Consider the following 18625-nt stretch of genomic DNA (forward strand, 5'->3'; position numbering starts at 1 on the left):
AATCTCCATAGACTGTGCAGGGGACGCAGGAAGTTACGCTGCGCTACAAAGCGCAGCGTAACTGCATGTATTTACGCAACGTGCGCACATAGCCTAACATTCACCAATGCAGATAATATCAACAGGCTCACACGACACACTAATATGATTTGGGGGGCTGGACAACTTATTTTTTCAGGAGATGTTGATCGGATGCGTCTGATGTCAGACTGATTATTTTATTGGAGAATTCGGCTGCTTTCACACTACGTCTTTTTAACATGCGTTCTGAACGTTTTTTTGCTGCAAAAGCGGATCCTGCATTTACAGCAAAAAACGCATGCAAACGCATGTGTTACTTTGCAGGATCCTGTCACTGGATGTTTAGGGGCGGGCATTGGAGTCATGTGATCGGGAGTGATGGGAACTAAACGTGCCAGACTGGGAGCCGACATCTGACAGCTGCGAGGCTCGTAACCAAGGTAAACATCGGGTATACTTGCTTGGATACCCGATATTTACTTTGGTTACAAGCGTCTGCAGCTGCTAGGAGCCGGGCTCCCTGCACACGTTACCAACGTAAACATCGGGTAACTAAGATAAGTGGTTACCCGATATTTACCTTGGTTACGAGTGTCCGCAGCTCTCAGGTGGGAGAGAGAGACAGGAGAGGGAGGGGGAGAGAAACAGAGGTAGGAGAGAGATAGACGGAGGCTGGTTCTGGGCATGCTCAGTAGAGCAAGCAGGATCCTGTCTATCAGCATGCCAGCGTTCACATGCGTTTGCGTGCTCTTTAGTCAGGATCCAGCAATTTGCAGAAGTTGGACGCAGCTCAAAAACGCTACAAGTAGCGTTTTTGAAAGATGTTAAAAAACTGCAAGTCGCTGGATCCTCACTATAACGCACGCAAACGCAGGTGAACGCATGTTAACGCGAGTCCATTGCAAATGCATTGCAATGAAAACGCATTTGCACTGGATCCGTTTCTGCATTAAAAAAACGTTCAGGACGCATGTTAAAAAGACGTAGTGTGAAAGCAGCCTAACCTGCCAGACTTTCATGCTAGGTACAGGGAAGTACCAAGTGAACGGTGAAAGGGAAGGGAAATCCTGTGTCTAGGGAAGGGGGAAATGGTGACCCCTGACCAAGCCTACCGCGGGCCCCTGGTTTCCCTCACCGCCCTAGATAGGAACCTATGTGCGGAGTCAGATACCTTACCCTGAAATAGGCCCGGGGTAGGGAATGTATGGGATGAGCACTTTGGCTAGGGTCACACGTAGCGACGCACCAACGATCCCACCAGCGATCCGACCTGGCAGTGATCATTGGTGCGTCGCTACATGGTCGCTGGTGAGCTGTCAATCAGGCAGATCTCACCAGCGACCAGCCATCAGTCACCAGCGACTCATAATGATGCTGTGCTTGGTAACCAGGCTAAATATCGGGTAACTAAGCAAAGAGCTTTGCTTGGTTACCCAATATTTACTCTGGTTACCAGTGTACACCCCTTACAGGCTGCCAGCACTGGCTGCCTGTATACGTAGCTAGGGTACACATCGGGTTACTAAGCAAAGCGCTTTGCTTAGTTACCCAATATTTACCCTGGTTACCAGCATACGCTGCTTACACAGAGTCGGTGCTCATTGGTCTCCCGTCGTCAAACACGCCGATGTGTGCTGCACAGCGGGAGACCAATGAGCAAAAAATGAACCAGAACAGTGTGTAACGATCAGCGATTTCACAACAGGGGCCAGGTCACTGCTTAGTGTCAGACACAGCGAGATCACTGATGAGGTCACTGGTACGTCACAAAACCGGTGACTCAGCAGCGATCTCGCTAAGTGAGAAGTTCTCCTTAGTCAATTCTACTAAGCTCTAAAGAACACAGAGGGGAAATAAACAGGGTAAATTAAACAAATAACATCTCTAGATAGTTTCTCCAGATGAATACTAGCTGTCTGCTTGCACTGAAGACTTGGTAAGGGTAGTAGACCCATCACCAGTACAGAGTAAGGGAGAATAAATATTTAAAGGAAGGGTGTCGCATTTTTTATTTTTGTATTAATAATAGCTATTATGAAATCAAGTATTTTTAATACAAAATTAAAATCATAAGTTTTTAGTTAATTCTAGTTTCACTAAAGGCACTGGCAGCTGCCATCTTGGATCTGGTGTGTAGCACGACAGTTCCTCACCTCCTTTATGGCAGCCCTCTGGCATAGACTGATAGTCGGGCTCTGATCCCATTTAGTAACATTAGAGAAGGTGTCTGCTGTGACCTGGACCCTCCCCCTGGGCTGTCCAGATCACAGCAGAGGGAGGAGATCAGCGCCATCATTGTGGAGCTCACAGCGTATGCTATTTGCTCCACTTTACCCCTGTCAACCGCCGGGTTGTGTGAGTACGGGGTGCCATGCCGCCTCCCCTCACCCCACCGTTACCGTCTCCAATGACACTCCTTCCTCCCGCTCTACCCAGCCCCGGTCTCCCTCCCCTTCCCCGCCACCACTGCCGGCGTGCATGCAGCAGAGCTGTGTGTGTGTGCATGCAGAGCATGTGAGTACCGGCTCCCCTCCCCCCCACCACCACCGCTGCTGCTACCGTCTCCAAAACTCCAGCCGACAACCCCCCTCCACTCTCCTTGCTGCAGCCACTGTGGGCGTACACGCAGAGCAGTGTGTGAGTACCGGCGCTCCTCCCCCGCTGCCATCGTCTCCAATGACTTCACCCCCGCTTTCGCCCCGTGCCGTGTATCTAATCCTATGTGATACCGTCTGCTGAGCCGGGTATCTAATCCTATCCTATGTGATACTGTCTGCTGAGCCGTCTATCTAATCCTATCCTGTGTGATACTGTCTGCTGAGCTGTGTATCTAATCCTATGTGATACTGTCTGCTGAGCTGTGTATCTAATCCTATCCTTTGTGATACTGTCTGCTGAGCTGTGAACCGAATGCTGTCCTGTGTGATACTTTCTGCTGAGCTGTGTATCGAATGCTCTCCTGTGTGATACTGTCTGCAGGGCTGTGTATCGAATGCTGTCCTTGGTGACACTTTAGACATTTCTGGTCACCAGTAAAATGGCTCTGCACTGTGTCCCTATATTTCATTCTCTGTTATCCTTTGGAAACACTCAGGTTGGGAGGGGGAGCTGTGACATCACACACAGGAGAGCAGACTCCGCCCACTTTACTGCAGCTGTAATCCAGGCTATTTCTACAGTAGGATTTCTGTAGGATTTCAGCAGCTGCTCCCCCTAGTGTTTAAGAGTGGAAAATATCAAAAACGTTTTAATTTGTTTATAATTTGCTCAATTAAAAACATAATATCTAAACAAAACATTAAGACTTTACATTTTTTCAGTTATTGATTTTTTTTTTTTTGGACAACACCTTCCCTTTAATGATACAAAGGGAAGTGCTAAAGATTAACAGCTGAAAAGGTGAGGAAATCAGTAGGGTCCTAATGAAAAAGGGATAAACCCCAAGCAGGGAACAAAAGGAAAAGACAGAGTAGCTTGTGTAGTCAAATGCAGCGACCTTCTACAGTGGTAAACTACAGGACTGTGTCATGTATGACAGACATGTCAGAGACATGGAGAGATAACTTCAGCTTTAGGCCACCGCTAATATCCCTCTGACATAGGTGACCTGACAATCACTAAAACTCACTGCATCTTTGAACACATAATGGTGCATATGTTGCCTGAAGGCCACTACAGCAGGCCTTTAGGTTATGGCTACCAGACAACTGATTTTTCACTTTTGTCCAACGTGAGCGCTCCAGTGTATGGGAGACACGGCCAAGACATGTGTGACCTTTAAGATTAACACGCCTGAATAATGATCTGATATTTATGCTGCCAAAGCCTGTGTTTGGTTTGTTAAGAATACGTCTATACATGACTGATCCTCTGGACTATCCATTCTGGGAATCTGTAGCGTGCCAGTCACAGATGTCTACAGTAAACAAGTTAGGACCCTGCTTCACCTTATAGGTGCTCAGGAGAAAAAGGTAGTAAATACAAAAGGAGAACTCCGGCACTTTACTCCAATTAATGTCAGATTACTGTAATGTTTCAAAAGGTTCTTTTTATTATTACAAGCAAGTCCAAAAACATGAGATGTCCAAAAAAAAACGTTTCGACCAATATGGTCTTCATCAGAGGACCATATATATTGACACGTCAATAAGTGTGACACTCTTGTTGGAGCAGAGTAAAGATGTATCCTTATATCCTGTACATCAGGTGATAAGTGTGGAAACAAGCTATAAGACTTGTATACATATGCGCAGGCCTCAAATTGGTATAGAGGTACTAACGGTATTCAAGTGATACCTGGTGAACGTTGTATAAGTAATCCAGGAATTGTCTGTATTTATATCATGCAGATGCAGGTAACAGTATGTAGTTCATCCAAGAGAGGTCATCTGCCTTTATGGTACTGGCCCAGAGGTGCAGGGATGCATATTAAGGTATGGTGGCAGGAAAGATCTGGTCAGGTTCACTGTGTGGTTTATGATTTACCCATAACGGGTAAGAGACTGTCATAACCTGTGTGGATAAGTGAATGGACCGGCTCCCTGTGTATGGCGGTCTACAGATGTCTACAGGACTAGGGCTTGGCTGCCACAGAGTACCGATGAGGATGTCGACCAAGGGACCGGGAAAGCTTTCTGCTCATCTCAGTAAAGGATTTTACAGATTTAACCGACGGCCATAGCAGTGTCTTTGTTTCAGCCGGTCAAAGGTGTATTTGGGGCATAAAGAAAAGCGGTCATCAGAAAAAAATAGTTTAAAACAGGTTTTTGGGTTAAATGTATTTAAAAAAAAAAAATAAAAATGGCAAATTTCCACAATGACCTTTGCCCACAATCCGACACTTCAATACAAAGACCAGGGTCCGAATCAAACCATTGTCACCAATGTACACGTGTTGCTTCCAGAAAGACAATCAAGGGTCTAAAAAAAAAAACAAAAAAAAAAAAACTCCAGTGTAAAAACGGCAAGAGTGCTCCTTTTTTTCACTTTATGATATAAAAAAGAAAATAAATCAATTGCTAAAAACTCTTCAAAATAAAAAAACATTTTTATAGACAAAAAAAAAAGTCCTGAAAAACATTAGGTCATTTTCTGGTTACCGGTTCCTTTTAACGTTGGACAACGGGAAGTGCAACTTATCTATCGTCACATTCTCCTGTACGGAGCTTTCCAGATTTCTCAACACTATTCTACGAAAAGTTTCATACAATGTGGCTAGAAACATAAGGAAGTTAGAAGGGTGATGCAAAAGTCTTACCACATCTAGTTGAGCAATGCAAAGAAAAAATTCCAAGCATGCCACTCACAGATATGCACTCGGGCAGAGAAGATGTTAGCGATTCCGTTTCAGACCCTCCATATGCAAACCGGTTTTCAGTTACAGATGAAGCATGATAAAAGCTTACAAAATCTGGACCGCCATTACAAACGGTCCATTAAAAAGACAGCGACTTGAAAAAGTATTCAAACCCTGGGACCTTTTATAGCTTTTGCATCCACAAACCTAAATGGATTTTTTGGGGATTTTCGGTGATATACCAACACAGAGTAGCAAGTATTTGGGAAGTGTAAAGGAAATGATACATGGCTTTCTAAATATTTTAAAAATATAACTCTGAAAACTCTGATGTGAATTTATAGTCAGACCCCTTGTAGTCCGATGCCATAAATAAAATCCTCAGGGACCAATTGCTTCCATAGGTCACATAATTAGTAAATGGAGTCCATCTGTGTGTCCTTTATTCTCAGTATAACTACAGCTGTTCTGTGAATGCCTCAGAGGTTTGTATGTGAACATTAGGGATCAAACAGTATCATGGAAACACAGGAACACACCAGACAGGTCAGGGATAAAGTTGTGGATAAGAGTAAAACAGGGTTTGGTTATAAAAGATGGTCAGAGTTGGGAGGAAAATCTGTTAGAGGCTGCAAAAGACTTGAGATTGATCATAGCTTCACCTTCTAGCAGGGATACAATCATAAACATCCTGCCAGAGCTACAAATGGGTGGTTTAGACCACAGCATACTCATGTGTGTGAATGGTTCATTCACAGTCCAGACTGAAATCCCATTGAGTATTTGTGACAAGACTGGAAAATTGCTGTTCATAGACGCCTCCATCCAATCTCTGTGAGCTAGAGATATTTAAAGAAGAAATGAAAAAAGAAAAAAAAGCCTCTAGATGCATCAAGCTGGTAGAGACATATCCCTGAAGACTTGCAACAGTAATTGCAGCCAAAGGTGGTCCTAAAACGTATAGACTTAGGGGGTGAGTACAAATGCACGTCACAACTATGATTAATATTTTTTAAAAAAGATTTAGAAAACCATATACTTGTACTGCTCAAATATTTGCTATATCACATAAAATCCCAATAAAAAAAAAATAAGTTTGTGGGTATAATGTGAAAAAAAATGTGGAAGAGTTTACAAGGTATGAATACTTCAAGGCACTGTATATTGTCATAAGAGATAGGAGTGTGACAATTTCTTTACATTAATTGGGTTTTCGACATCCTGTAAAGGGATATAGCTGGGATATGCCATCATTTTAGGATGTGGAGGGGATGACGCATCAGAGCAGAGTTGGAAGACCATTGAAGTTTTCCCTGCACAATAGAGCCCATGGCCACCCAGCCCCATTTACATGAATGAGGCTCAAAGTACAGATTACGCGCACTTACGCACCTTTACCGCTTGCAGCAAGATTAATGGTTGGGTGAGGAATGTTCTGCCACATGGGTCTCAAATCATCAAGATCTGCTGCTGGCAGTTGCCTTTCCAATTGCCGACCAATGACGTCCCAGATGTGCTCAACTGGAAACAAGTCCAGAGATATTGCAGGCCACGGTCACACTGACCCCCCCCCCCCCCCCATCTTTCCCTTATTGTCGGGGTTCCTTAGGCTTCAGGCCTAGGCCCCCTCCTCTTCTCTCTATCTATATACCGCCCTATTGGATAAATTATCAGCAGATTTGGTTTTTAGTAACGTCTTTGTGCTGATGACACACAATTATACACCACTTCTAACATCATTCCCACATTACTATAAACTGCCAGTGATTATCCGCTGTCTCTAACATCATGCGCTCCCCTCTATCTAAAAAACTGTTAAAAGCAGATCTCCTTGCATTTCCCACCTTCTACTAATCTTTTTAAAGGGAACCAGTCACCAGATTTTGGCCTTCTAAACTAAAACTAGCATCTTAAGCAGTACCTGTGCTGCATTCTATAAAAGGTGCATGTTACTCCCTGACCTTCCCCCGTAGACCCCACAAATATCTTTATAAAATCTCCTGTCCTGTATGTAAATTGTCTGGTCTGGTCCGGTCCAAGGGGTGTCCTAATCTGCGCCTCCTGTCCCTCCTTTCTCCCTCCTCCTGTGCTGAATGACATGGATGACGCCTAGCAGTTCTGGGTGTATATTGCTAATCCCTGCCTAACCGTCCCTGTATACACTAGCATAGATAAAGCGAGCTTTAGGAACAGTATTTCTAAAGATCTTTTATCGTATGCTAATGAGCGCGGGGACTAGTCCAAGGGCATTGCTTCCCTTGCTAGCAAGCCCCTGTGGGTGTACTAACATGCTAATGAATGTGCAGCGTCAGAGGATGATCTCACTCACTTCGCCGCCCAATGCTAGATTTCGGCTCAGTGTGCATGACTCCAGATTTTGGTCAAGCGCACTATGAAGCCGGGTATACGCATCCTGGCTTCAAACTGAAGTAGTGCGCATGACCGAAACTCCGGGATCATACGCACTCATCTCCTTATCCATGCTAGTGTATACAGGGACGGTTAGGCAGAGATTAGGGTTCTGGGTGCACATTGCACTTGACAGGTTCACGTTAACATCCTCGTTTTAGTCTAGAAGGCCAAAATCTGGTGACAGGTTCTCTTTAAACCGGATATTGCCATTTCCGTATGTGGTTATACTATACCTCTTAATCAGGACGCTTGCTGTCTTGGGGTTATATTTTATTCATTCCATATAGTTATTCACTTGTGTCACCTGCACCTCAAACATTTCTAGAATTCATCCTTCTCTTACCTTTGACTCTGCAGAGCTCTTGCTGTTGATTCATTTTTGCCTCGACTACGACAACTAAGTACTAATTGGTCTCCCACTGGCTAAACTCTCCAATCAGAAATGCAGTATCCAGGATGATATTTCTGTCCAACTATTACACTAGTGCCGCCACCCAGTGCCAGTCGTTACACTTGTTACCCATCCGCTACAGAATCATATATAAAATTTATCAATCTTACACAAAGCTCTCCACAGTTTACTACATCTCTTACAACATCTGTCTACCATCCTACCCATCCCTCCCTGTTCAGCTAAGAACCGAAGACAAACATCTTTTGTTTCTCATTCGCTTCTCCAGGACTTTTCTTGTGCTGCACCAGTTTTCTGGAATGCACTACCCCAGATAATCCGGTTAATTAGCAGTTTGCAAAGTTTTAACTCATTCACCCCCCAAACCAGTTTTCACCTTCCTGACGAGGCCAAATTTTACAATTTTGACCAGTGTCAGATTATGAAGTAATAACTCTGAAACGCTTCACTGTTTTTTTGTGACACATTGTGCTTCATGATGGTGCTAAATTTTAGTCAATATGATTTGTGTTTATGAAGATAAAGCAAAATTTTCACATTTTTGTCAGATTTTCAATTTTCGAACTTTTCATTTATATGCCCTTAAACCAGATACCTGTATCACACAAGATCATTAAATCAATAACATTTGCCACATTTCTACTTTACATAAGCACCTTTTTTTGTAAAGTTAGAAGGGTTAAAAGTTTATCAGCAATTTCTCTTTCTCCGAGAACCAGATTCAGATCCCAGGGATCTAAGAGGTGGCGATAAGGAGGGACCAAATGCGCCACCCCTTGAAGAAAGGTACGGACCTGAGGGCGAGAAGCCAGCCGCTTCTGGAAAAATACTGACAAGGCAGAAACTTGTCCTTTAAGGGTACTGAGAGCTAGACCAGAGTCCAGACCGTCTTGCAGAAAGGCAAGAACATTAGGGATTGAAAAGGTAAGAGGCGACCGATTATGACGGTCACACCAGGAAAGATAGGTCTTCCAGGTCCTGTGGAAGATACTGGCGGAGGAGGGCTTCCGAACATTAAGCATGGTATGAACTACCTTAGAAGACCAACCTGATATTGCTAGAATCAAGGATTCAAGCACCACGCCGTCAAATGCAGCTGTGCTGTATTCTGGTGGAATATTGGACCTTGCGACAGAAGATCCGGGCGGTCGGGAAGACACTAGGGAGTGTCGCCGAGCAGTTGGAGAAGCTCTGGGTACCAGGCTCTCCTGGGCCGGTCCGGGCCACGAGGACCACCGGGATTCCCTCCGCTTTGATTTTCTTGATTACTCTCGGAATGAGAGGAAATGGAGGGAAGATGTAGGGTAGGCGAAACTGCGACCACGGAAAGACTAGAGCGTCTGAGCCGAGCGCTAGCGGGTCTCTCGACCGGGATATGAAGGGATGTATTTTGGTGTTCATCCGAGAAGCCATGAGGTCCACATCTGGGAGTCCCTAACGAAGAGTGATGATCTGATGGAACACTTCGTCGTGGAGGGACCATTCCCCTGCCGCTAGACCTTGCCTGCTGAGAAAGTCTGCGGCCCAGTTGTCTACCCCCGGAATATGGACAGCTGAAATAATGGGAATGTGCATCTCTGCCCAAAGAATAATCTTGGAGACTTCTTTCATCGCTGCCTTGCTGCGAGTTCCTCCCTGATGGTTGATGTAAGCCACGGCCGTGGCATTGTCTGACTGGATCCGAACAGGGAGGCCCAATAGTAAGGGTTGAAAATTCTGACAGGCCAAAAATATGGCTCTGATCTCCAGAACATTGATGTGCAGGGAGCGCTCGGAAGGAGACCAGCGTCCGTGAACAGTGTGGTGGAGAAACACCGCCCCCCAGCCTATCAGGCTGGCATCCGTCGTGACCACTTGCCAGTGGACCGGGCGGAAGGACTTCCCTTGAGATAGGGATGAGGCTTGAGTCCACCAGACGAGGGAGCTGAGCGCAGACCGAGATAGGCGGACTGACCGGTCTAGGAAAGCTGGATTCTTGTCCCAGGAGGATAGACGATCCAGTTGTAGAGGGCGCAGATGGAATTTGGCAAAGGACACAGCTTCTATGACCGCCACCATCTTGCCTAACACTCATTCCATTCCGAAGGGATGTGTGACGGCGAGAGCGGAGGGATTGGGCGGCCCGGATCATGGAAGACCTCTTGTCCTCTGGAAAAAAAAACGGGACTGAGCCGTGTATCAGCATACCTAAAAAGGTGATGCGCTGATGAGGAATGAGGGATGACTTGTTAAGTTGATAAGCCACCCTAGCCTTGACAGCGTGTCTAGGCAAATCTGCACGCTTTCTGAGCAAAATTGAAGAGAGCTCCCTTTGACAAGAAGGTCATCCAAATAGGGAACGACCAAGATGCCTTTAGGGTGTAAAATGGACATGACGGCCGCCATGACCTTTGTGAAGACCCGAGGCGCAGTGGCCAGCCCAAAAGGGGAGGGCCCTGAATTGGAATTGATGGTGTCCTACGGCAAAGTGAAGGAACCGTTGATGAGAGACACATATGGGAATTTGTAAATAAGCATCATGAACGTCTATGGAAGCTAGGAAGTCTCCAGGTTCCATGGCGGCTAGCACTGCTCTCAATGATTCCATTCGGAAAGTTCGAATCCGTACGAATTTGTTCAGCCGTTTGAGGTCCAAGATAGGGCGGACAGAGCCATCTTTTTTGGGATCGACAAAAAGGTTTTTATAGAAACCTTTGCCGCGCTGTTCCAGGGGCACTGGAATGATAGCCTCTTTACAGAAAGCAAATGTTATGGCCTGAAATAAGGCCTGGCTTTGCGTTTTGGACTTTGGAAGACGAGAACGCAGAAACCTGTTGGCCGGCAGGGAATGGAAATCGATCTTGTAACCTGAGGTGACGATTTCTCTAACCCAAGCATCGTGAGTGTGGTCTAGCCAGATATCCCGAAAAAGCAGAAACCGCCCTCCAACAGGAGTCGGATCTGAAGGATACCTGGAGTCAACCGGGTCTGATGTGACACGGTAGAAGGGGCATCGCAGCCCCGGCATAGTGGATAGCTTCGGCCATTAGAAAACGAGAGTCCACAGGTGGTACAGGCATAGTACAGGTCCGTAGAGGACGCCTGGGAAGGTTTATTACCCTTGCGGTTACGCATGTCAGCAATAGAGTCCTACAGCCCTATAGGGGTAGAGTTATATGAGTGAGGAGCCACTAGCAGTATTAAAAAGTTACTGCTATGCACAGCCGGTATATACCGTAGCAAAATGGCATATACTGTCAAACAGCCGGCATATACCTGCAGGCAGAGCCAGTATATACCGCTAATAGCTGATATACACCGCTAGCCAGCAGGCACACACCGCTAGAGAGACAGCGATATACCGCTGAGCAGAGCGGTATATAGTGCTGCAGAAGTGCAGAGCCAAGGAGGCGATCTCACCCGAATCTGCTCCCCACGTGGAAAATGGCATCCAGTGTTCCTGGCAGCCTGGAGGAGAGAGACTGCCCCCGGAGACTGATTGATCTCAGGGCTGGGACTAAGCGTGACGGCCAATCGGAAAGGAGCTGCTCCTGAATGAGGGAGCGGCTTCCAGAGCAGTGAGAGGGGGCATTGCCAGAATGCAGGCCGAAGCCGGGGGCTAAATTAATGATGCTTCCCGGGATCACGGCCTGCATCGGCCCACCGGCGCCTTTCCAGGCGGCGTTTTGGAAGCAGGGGACAGATGACTCGTCGTCTCCCTACCTGCTCCTGGCTCTGTCTGAAGTCGCGTCGGTGATTGATGCAGGGGTCTCAGGGACGCATTTTCGGCTCAAGGCTGAAGCAGGTCCTCGGGTCTGCTCAGCCCACTGGAGGTACCTTGGTGTGACGTGCTTCCTGGGAGCCTGGAGGGGTACGCAGACCCGACCACTTGTGCACGCCAGGTTTACTCTACCCGTACGCGGGGGGAACGAGGGTGGCAAGGCACCCCGGTATTGCCCCATAATCAAAAATAGAATGACAAGCAAAAACAAAATAAAAAATAAAACAAATAATCTGGCCTAAGGCACCTGGTAGGGCAAGGCCAGACATGTCAGCCTCCCTGCTGACACTAGAAAAAACTGGGCTAGTTTCCTGCCTAGCTAGGGTATATGCTGTGGGGGGAGGAGCTAACACTTTTGCAAATCTAGTGTCACGCCTCCCTGGAGACACCATAATACCCACTGTCTGTGTCCCCCAATGAAAAGGCGAGAAAGGAATGTTGCTTTGGCCCCAAAGTTTTAAATTTTCAAAAAGGAAAATAGAACAAAACTGGACTTTACAATTTACTAAACAATTTCTCCTGAGTTTGCCAACACCCCTTATTGTGGTGACAAACTACTTTTCATGCACAGTGCAAAGTAAAACACAAGGAGCGCCATTTGAGTTCAGATTTAGTTGGAATGGTTTGTGGGTGCCATGTCACATTAGCAGAGCCCTTGAAATGACAGAAAAGCAGACCCTCCCATAAATGACCCCATTTACAAACTACCGTATTTTTCGCTTTACAAGACGCACTTTTGTTCCCCCAAATTTTTGGGGAAAGTATGGGGTGCGTCTTATAATCCGAATATACGGGAGGGGGTAAAATAAATATATAAATATATATATATATATATATATATATATATATATATATATATATATATATATATATATATATATATATATATATATATATATATATATATATATATATATATATATATATATATATATATATATATATATATATATATATATATATATATATATATATATATATACACATATATATATACACACACACACACACACACACACACACACACACACACACACACACACACACACACACACACACACACACACACACACAGTCCAGTGGAGGTGCGGGCAGCTCTGGAGCGGTGCTGGGGACTGCTTGGGGCTGGGAGCGGCAGCGTTTGATCTCCTGCTCCCGCTCATATAATATGCACAGCCGCTGTCCATCAGAAGCGTGCTGCTGAAACTGGATCACGCTGATGGGCTGGGGGAGCTATGCATATTATCTGCCTGTGCTTACCTTTGATTGCACAGGATTCCCCCTCACCCTGTGTTAGATATGGCCTCCCGTGCTGCTGCCCATAGTAAAATAATAAACTCTTTACTCACCTCCTCCAGTGTCTGCCCGGTCTCCCTCCTGCTGGCTGTGATTAGGCATGCAGAGATATCGCTCTCTGCTGTCCCGATCACATGACCTCCACTAGAACCAGGAAGTAGGAAGTGCAGGAGACAGGAGGATTTCAACCCCGAGGAGGGACACACGAGACAGGACTGTGCTGCAGAAGGTAAAGAGTTTATTATACTAAAAGCAGCAACATGGGGGCGATATGTAACAGAGGGTGATGTCTGCCTGCCACAGTGGGCCGGCCGGCCTGCCTGCCACAGTGGGCCGGCCGGCCTGCCTGCCACAGTGGGCCGGCCGGCCTGCCTGCCACAGTGGGCCGGCCGGCCTGCCTGCCACAGTGGGCCGGCCGGCCTGCCTGCCACAGTGGGCCGGCCGGCCTGCCTGCCACAGTGGGCCGGCCGGCCTGCCTGCCACAGTGGGCCGGCCGGCCTGCCTGCCACAGTGGGCCGGCCGGCCTGCCTGCCACAGTGGGCCGGCCGGCCTGCCTGCCACAGTGGGCCGGCCGGCCTGCCTGCCACAGTGGGCCGGCCGGCCTGCCTGCCACAGTGGGCCGGCCGGCCTGCCTGCCACAGTGGGCCGGCCGGCCTGCCTGCCACAGCGGGCCGGCCGGCCTGCCTGCCACAGCGGGCCGGCCGGCCTGCCTGCCACAGCGGGCCGGCCTGTCTGCCTGCCACAGCGGGCCGGCCTGTCTGCCTGCCACAGCGGGCCGGCCTGTCTGCCTGCCACAGCGGGCCTGTCTGCCTGCCACAGCGGGCCTGTCTGCCTGCCACAGCGGGCCTGTCTGCCTGCCACAGTGGGCCTGTCTGCCTGCCACAGTGGGCCTGTCTGCCTGCCACAGTGGGCCTGTCTGCCTGCCACAGTGGGCCTGTCTGCCTGCCACAGTGGGCCTGTCTGCCTGCCACAGTGGGCCTGTCTGCCTGCCACAGTGGGCCTGTCTGCCTGCCATAGAGGATGTGTGCCAGCCATAGAGGAATTGTGGCATCACTGGGGGACGTGTTCAATATAAGGTGGCCATATCCAGATTAAGGGGACTAATTTTAGGATGAGGGGGCTATGAGGGACATATACCCTATATTATTTGTTAGACGGACGCTGGCATTATAAGACGGACCCAATTTATTAAAAAATTCTCTATTCCTTCACCAAATTTGGGGGTGCGTCTTATAATCAGGTGCGTCTTATAAAGCGAAAAATACGGTACATCCCTTAATTAGTGCACTGAGCATATTAACACTACAGGTGTGTCACAATTTTATATCATTGGGCTGTGAAGAAAAATATAAATGACATCCTTTTTTTCACTAAAATGTTGTTTCTGCTAGATCGATCTCTGCCCCGATCTCTCCGGGTCTGCCCCGATCTCTCCGGGTCTGCCCCGATCTCTCCGGGTCTCTTTTACCATCATTAAATTACAATTTTAATTATTTTAGTAATAAAAATAAAAGCTAAAAAAAAAACCTAAATATATTAAAATAAATTATATATTCTTATATAATTAAAAAAAGGTCATGTTTGTTTTTGCTATTAATAGAAACGTATAGCAACTGCATAAATGTAATAAGCCATAGGCAACATATTTCCATACCTTCGCCACATCAAATCTTTCAGTTTTCAAAATCCAAAGAACCACCTAAAGAAAAAAAAATAGGTGATATTAAAAGATGCATAAATTACATGGATACAACACATGGATGATAAAGGAGCATAACTAACATTGGAAATAAAAATTAAAAAAGTCTCGGCTGATCAGATACACCTGCGGTGTAGCAGCGATATTTACTCTGGATGTGCGACAACTCCGTTGCCATTTAGCCCCAGCCTTATTGATATGAAGCCTCTTATGTAGAAGGGATTGTCCAGATACGAAGTATGTACCATTGTGATGGAGAACACAACAATCACATGACTGCAGAGCCATTTTGCATGACCTAATCCTCAATATTATAAAAGGTGTAAAAGAGGTAAAAACAAACAAAAAAAAAAAAAATAGAAAATACCAACCAGGTCTTCATTGGGCTCAGGTCAAAGGGGGCGAGAAGATACTTTAGTGTCGTCACAATCACAAATGTGCCAACAGAAGACAGGGCAGACGCAGTGTCACTACTCCAGCGCATGCGCAGTTGCTGGCACACCTACATCATGAGTCCACATGATCAGGTCACGTGGCAAACATGGCGGCGTCCATCGGCGTCCTTTGGTTGCACGGCGATCCCTCTCCGCCTACCACTTCCATGCCGGTAAGCAATTTGCTAATCAATTTTTTGTATTTAAGACACACCAACCATGGTATCTCTCACTTTCCCCTGAGGAAGCTACACCCTGCTGTAGCGATACGCGTGGGGCCACCACCCTACCCCCTCACATGCATTTCTTTTGCCTCTAATCCCTGCCTATATCTTCCTGTAGGCACTTGCTCTTTTCTATATCTGGCTCAATACATCTCTTCTGAGGCAGGTGATATTTTCGATTTAGCTCACTTTGTGATACACTTTAATGTATTGTTAGCCATATATTTGTTTCATCTACATTTTGGGCATTTCTGTATTGTGTTATATTAATCTGCGTTGGATATTTGGCCCATTCTAACAGATTGAACAACTTTTGGGCTTTGGCTTTCAATATATTGTACTGTGCTTTTTGTCTATTTTGTTTTTTTTAGGTTTGTTGAGGGTGTGGGGTGTTTTTGGTGCCATATACCATTGACACCAAATGTGTGTATTTCTATAAGCTTCTGCTTTTTAATGGTTTTTAATGTTTATCCATGTCTGTGTTTCTTATAAAATAAATGATATTGTTTGCTATATTTGGTGATCCCACTTTTTGCACATCTTTTTCTCTCTTAATGTATCAGGTTTCTAAAAAATGTGCTAGTGGTTTTGATCCCTTCTTTATCCATATACGATATTTGTACTTGGTGCCCTCCCACATGTGTTGTTCATAACAGAAGACAGGGCAGACCCTTCATTGCAGGAATCGGCACGGTCCCCAATACAACCTCCTATTTATGTGTATCCACAAAGTGTCAGGGGGTGCAGAAGAAAATTCACCCTAAAATGTCACCGCCTCACTGGCACCATATCAGCCGATTTGCAATTCTGCCCTTTCATTTTCTTTCCAATTTCTTCCAAGAGCCATACGTTTTTCATTTATTTATTTTTTAACAGTTGTATTAGGGCCAAGTGATCATTTTTATAATGACGCTGCGCATGTTACCATATAGACATTGGAAAATGGGAAATATGCCAAGCGGGGCAAGATGGTGGATAAACACACAGCTCTGCAATGCTTTCTTGGGTTTTGATTTTACAGTGTTTGGTTATTGGGTCATAAAAATTAGCTGGTGACATGATTTCTCTGATCAGTGCGAGTAACACAGACTTCCATAGATTTTAATTTACTTTTGTGGTTAAAAAAAAAAAAAAAAAAAGGAAATTGTAATTAGGAGTTTCAGGCTTCCTTTTTTCCTGTATGGATTTACTGCATGGGATAAATATTTTATACTTTGAGTGATCGGCATTTGCAGATGTGGCAACACCAATAAGTTGTTTGTTCTTTCTTTGTTTTTTTTTTTTTTAAATAAAAAATGTAAAAGTGTAAAAAGTTTTCAAACACCTATGTTTTCTCTTACATGTTTCAAAAACATGTTACATTTAAAAAAAAATTATATATATATATACATATACATACATATATACATACATACATACATACATACATACATACATTACATACATTACATACATATATATATACACACATATACATATACACATACACATTTTAGTTTCCTTAACCCCTTCACGACCAATGACTGATATATCAATCATGGATCGTGTGAGGTTAATCTCCGCCCCCTACCATGGGCAGGCCACGGCGATCCGCACACATGAGATGTTTTCAACAGCTGACGTGTGCCTGCATGTTACGAGTGGAATCGCTTCCACTCGCAACATTTAACCCCTTACATCTTGCTGCCAAAGTCTGGCAGTGAGATGTATATGCGCGCAGCCATTACTTTCACTTACCGCCGCCCCCCCCCCACCGGAAGTTACGTTGCCATAGCAGCACAGGGTCATGTCATGACGCCTGTAGGTAACACTTCTTCTCAATGCCGGCATAGTGCCAGCACGGAGAGTGAGGCTGGAAACACATCTATGCAAGTAAAATCGGTCCGGCTGGGCTGAAAAAAACTCGGCTGATTTTAGTTCACGTTAGGTGCGAGTGCAACACAAGTGCGATGCTTTTTCTGAATAAAATAATGATTTTACTAGCGTGTGTAATGCGTGTGTAATGCATATTTTTTACTATGTCATCTGCCATTCAGCGCTGCTACATGGCCGCTGACAGCAGACACAGACAGCCATGTAGCAGAGCTGAATGGCAGATGACAGCAGACACAGACAGAGCCGCACTGTCAGAATGAACTCGGTTGAACTTCACCCGACTTCACTGTCATGCTGCGGCTCTGTCTGTGCCGCGTCCTGATTAGCGGTCACCTGTGAAGGACTCACCAGTGACCGCTAATCGCCTGAGTGACTGAAGATAGCAGCCCTCTCTCATACTCTTCGATCCCTGATGCACGGCGCGAAGCAGCACGGCATTCACACTGCTGCGGCGGCTTTTACTATTTTGAAAAAGCCGGCCGCTCATTAAACAATCTCGTATTCGCTGCTTTCCCCGCCCACAGGTGCCTATGATTGGTTGCAGTGAGACATGCCCCCACGCTGAGTGACAGGTGTCTCACTGCAACCAATCACAGCAGCCGGTGGGCGTGTCTATACTGTGCAGTGAAATAAATAATTAAAAAACCGGCGTGCGGTCTCCCCCAATTTTAATACCAGCCAGATAAAGCCATACGGCTGAAGGCTGGTATTCTCAGGATGGGGAGCTCCACGTTATGGGGAGCCCCCCAGCCTAACAATATCAGTCAGCAGCCGCCCAGAATTGCCGCATACATTATATGCGACAGTTCTGGGACTGTACCCGGCTCTTCCCGATTTACCCTAGTGCGTTGGCAAATCGGGGTAATAAGGAGTTATTGGCAGCTCATAGCTACCACTAAATCCTAGATTAATCATGTCAGGCGTCTCCCCGAGAAAACTTCCACGATTAATCTGTAAATTACAGTAAACACACACCCGAAAAAATCCTTTATTAGAAATAAAAAACACAAACACATTCCCTCATCACCAATTTAATAAGCCCCAAAAAGCCCTCCATGTCGGGCGTAATCCACAGACCTCCAGCGTCGCTTCCAGCTCTGCTGCATGGAGGTGACCGGAGCTGCTGAAGACACATCCGCTCCTGACAGCTCCACGCAGCAACTGAGGTGAGTAGCGCGATCAGCTGAGCTGTCACT

At 46.0% G+C, this 18625-nt stretch overlaps 1 protein-coding gene across 4 annotated transcripts in view; it reads right to left on the reverse strand.

Annotated features, from left to right (window-relative positions):
• NCK1 (NCK adaptor protein 1) overlaps window positions 1-18625 on the reverse strand; it is a 164130-nt gene that overhangs the window by 81981 nt on the left and 63524 nt on the right. For all 4 annotated transcript variants that reach the window (XM_075341029.1, XM_075341026.1, XM_075341028.1 and 1 more), the window contains one exon: window positions 14852-14896. The gene's annotated coding sequence lies outside the window, so the exon portion shown is untranslated. The remainder of the gene's footprint in view (window positions 1-14851; window positions 14897-18625) is intronic.

Source organism: Anomaloglossus baeobatrachus, chromosome 3 (assembly GCF_048569485.1).
Source record: "Anomaloglossus baeobatrachus isolate aAnoBae1 chromosome 3, aAnoBae1.hap1, whole genome shotgun sequence".
NCBI classification, from domain to species: Eukaryota; Metazoa; Chordata; class Amphibia; order Anura; family Aromobatidae; genus Anomaloglossus; species Anomaloglossus baeobatrachus.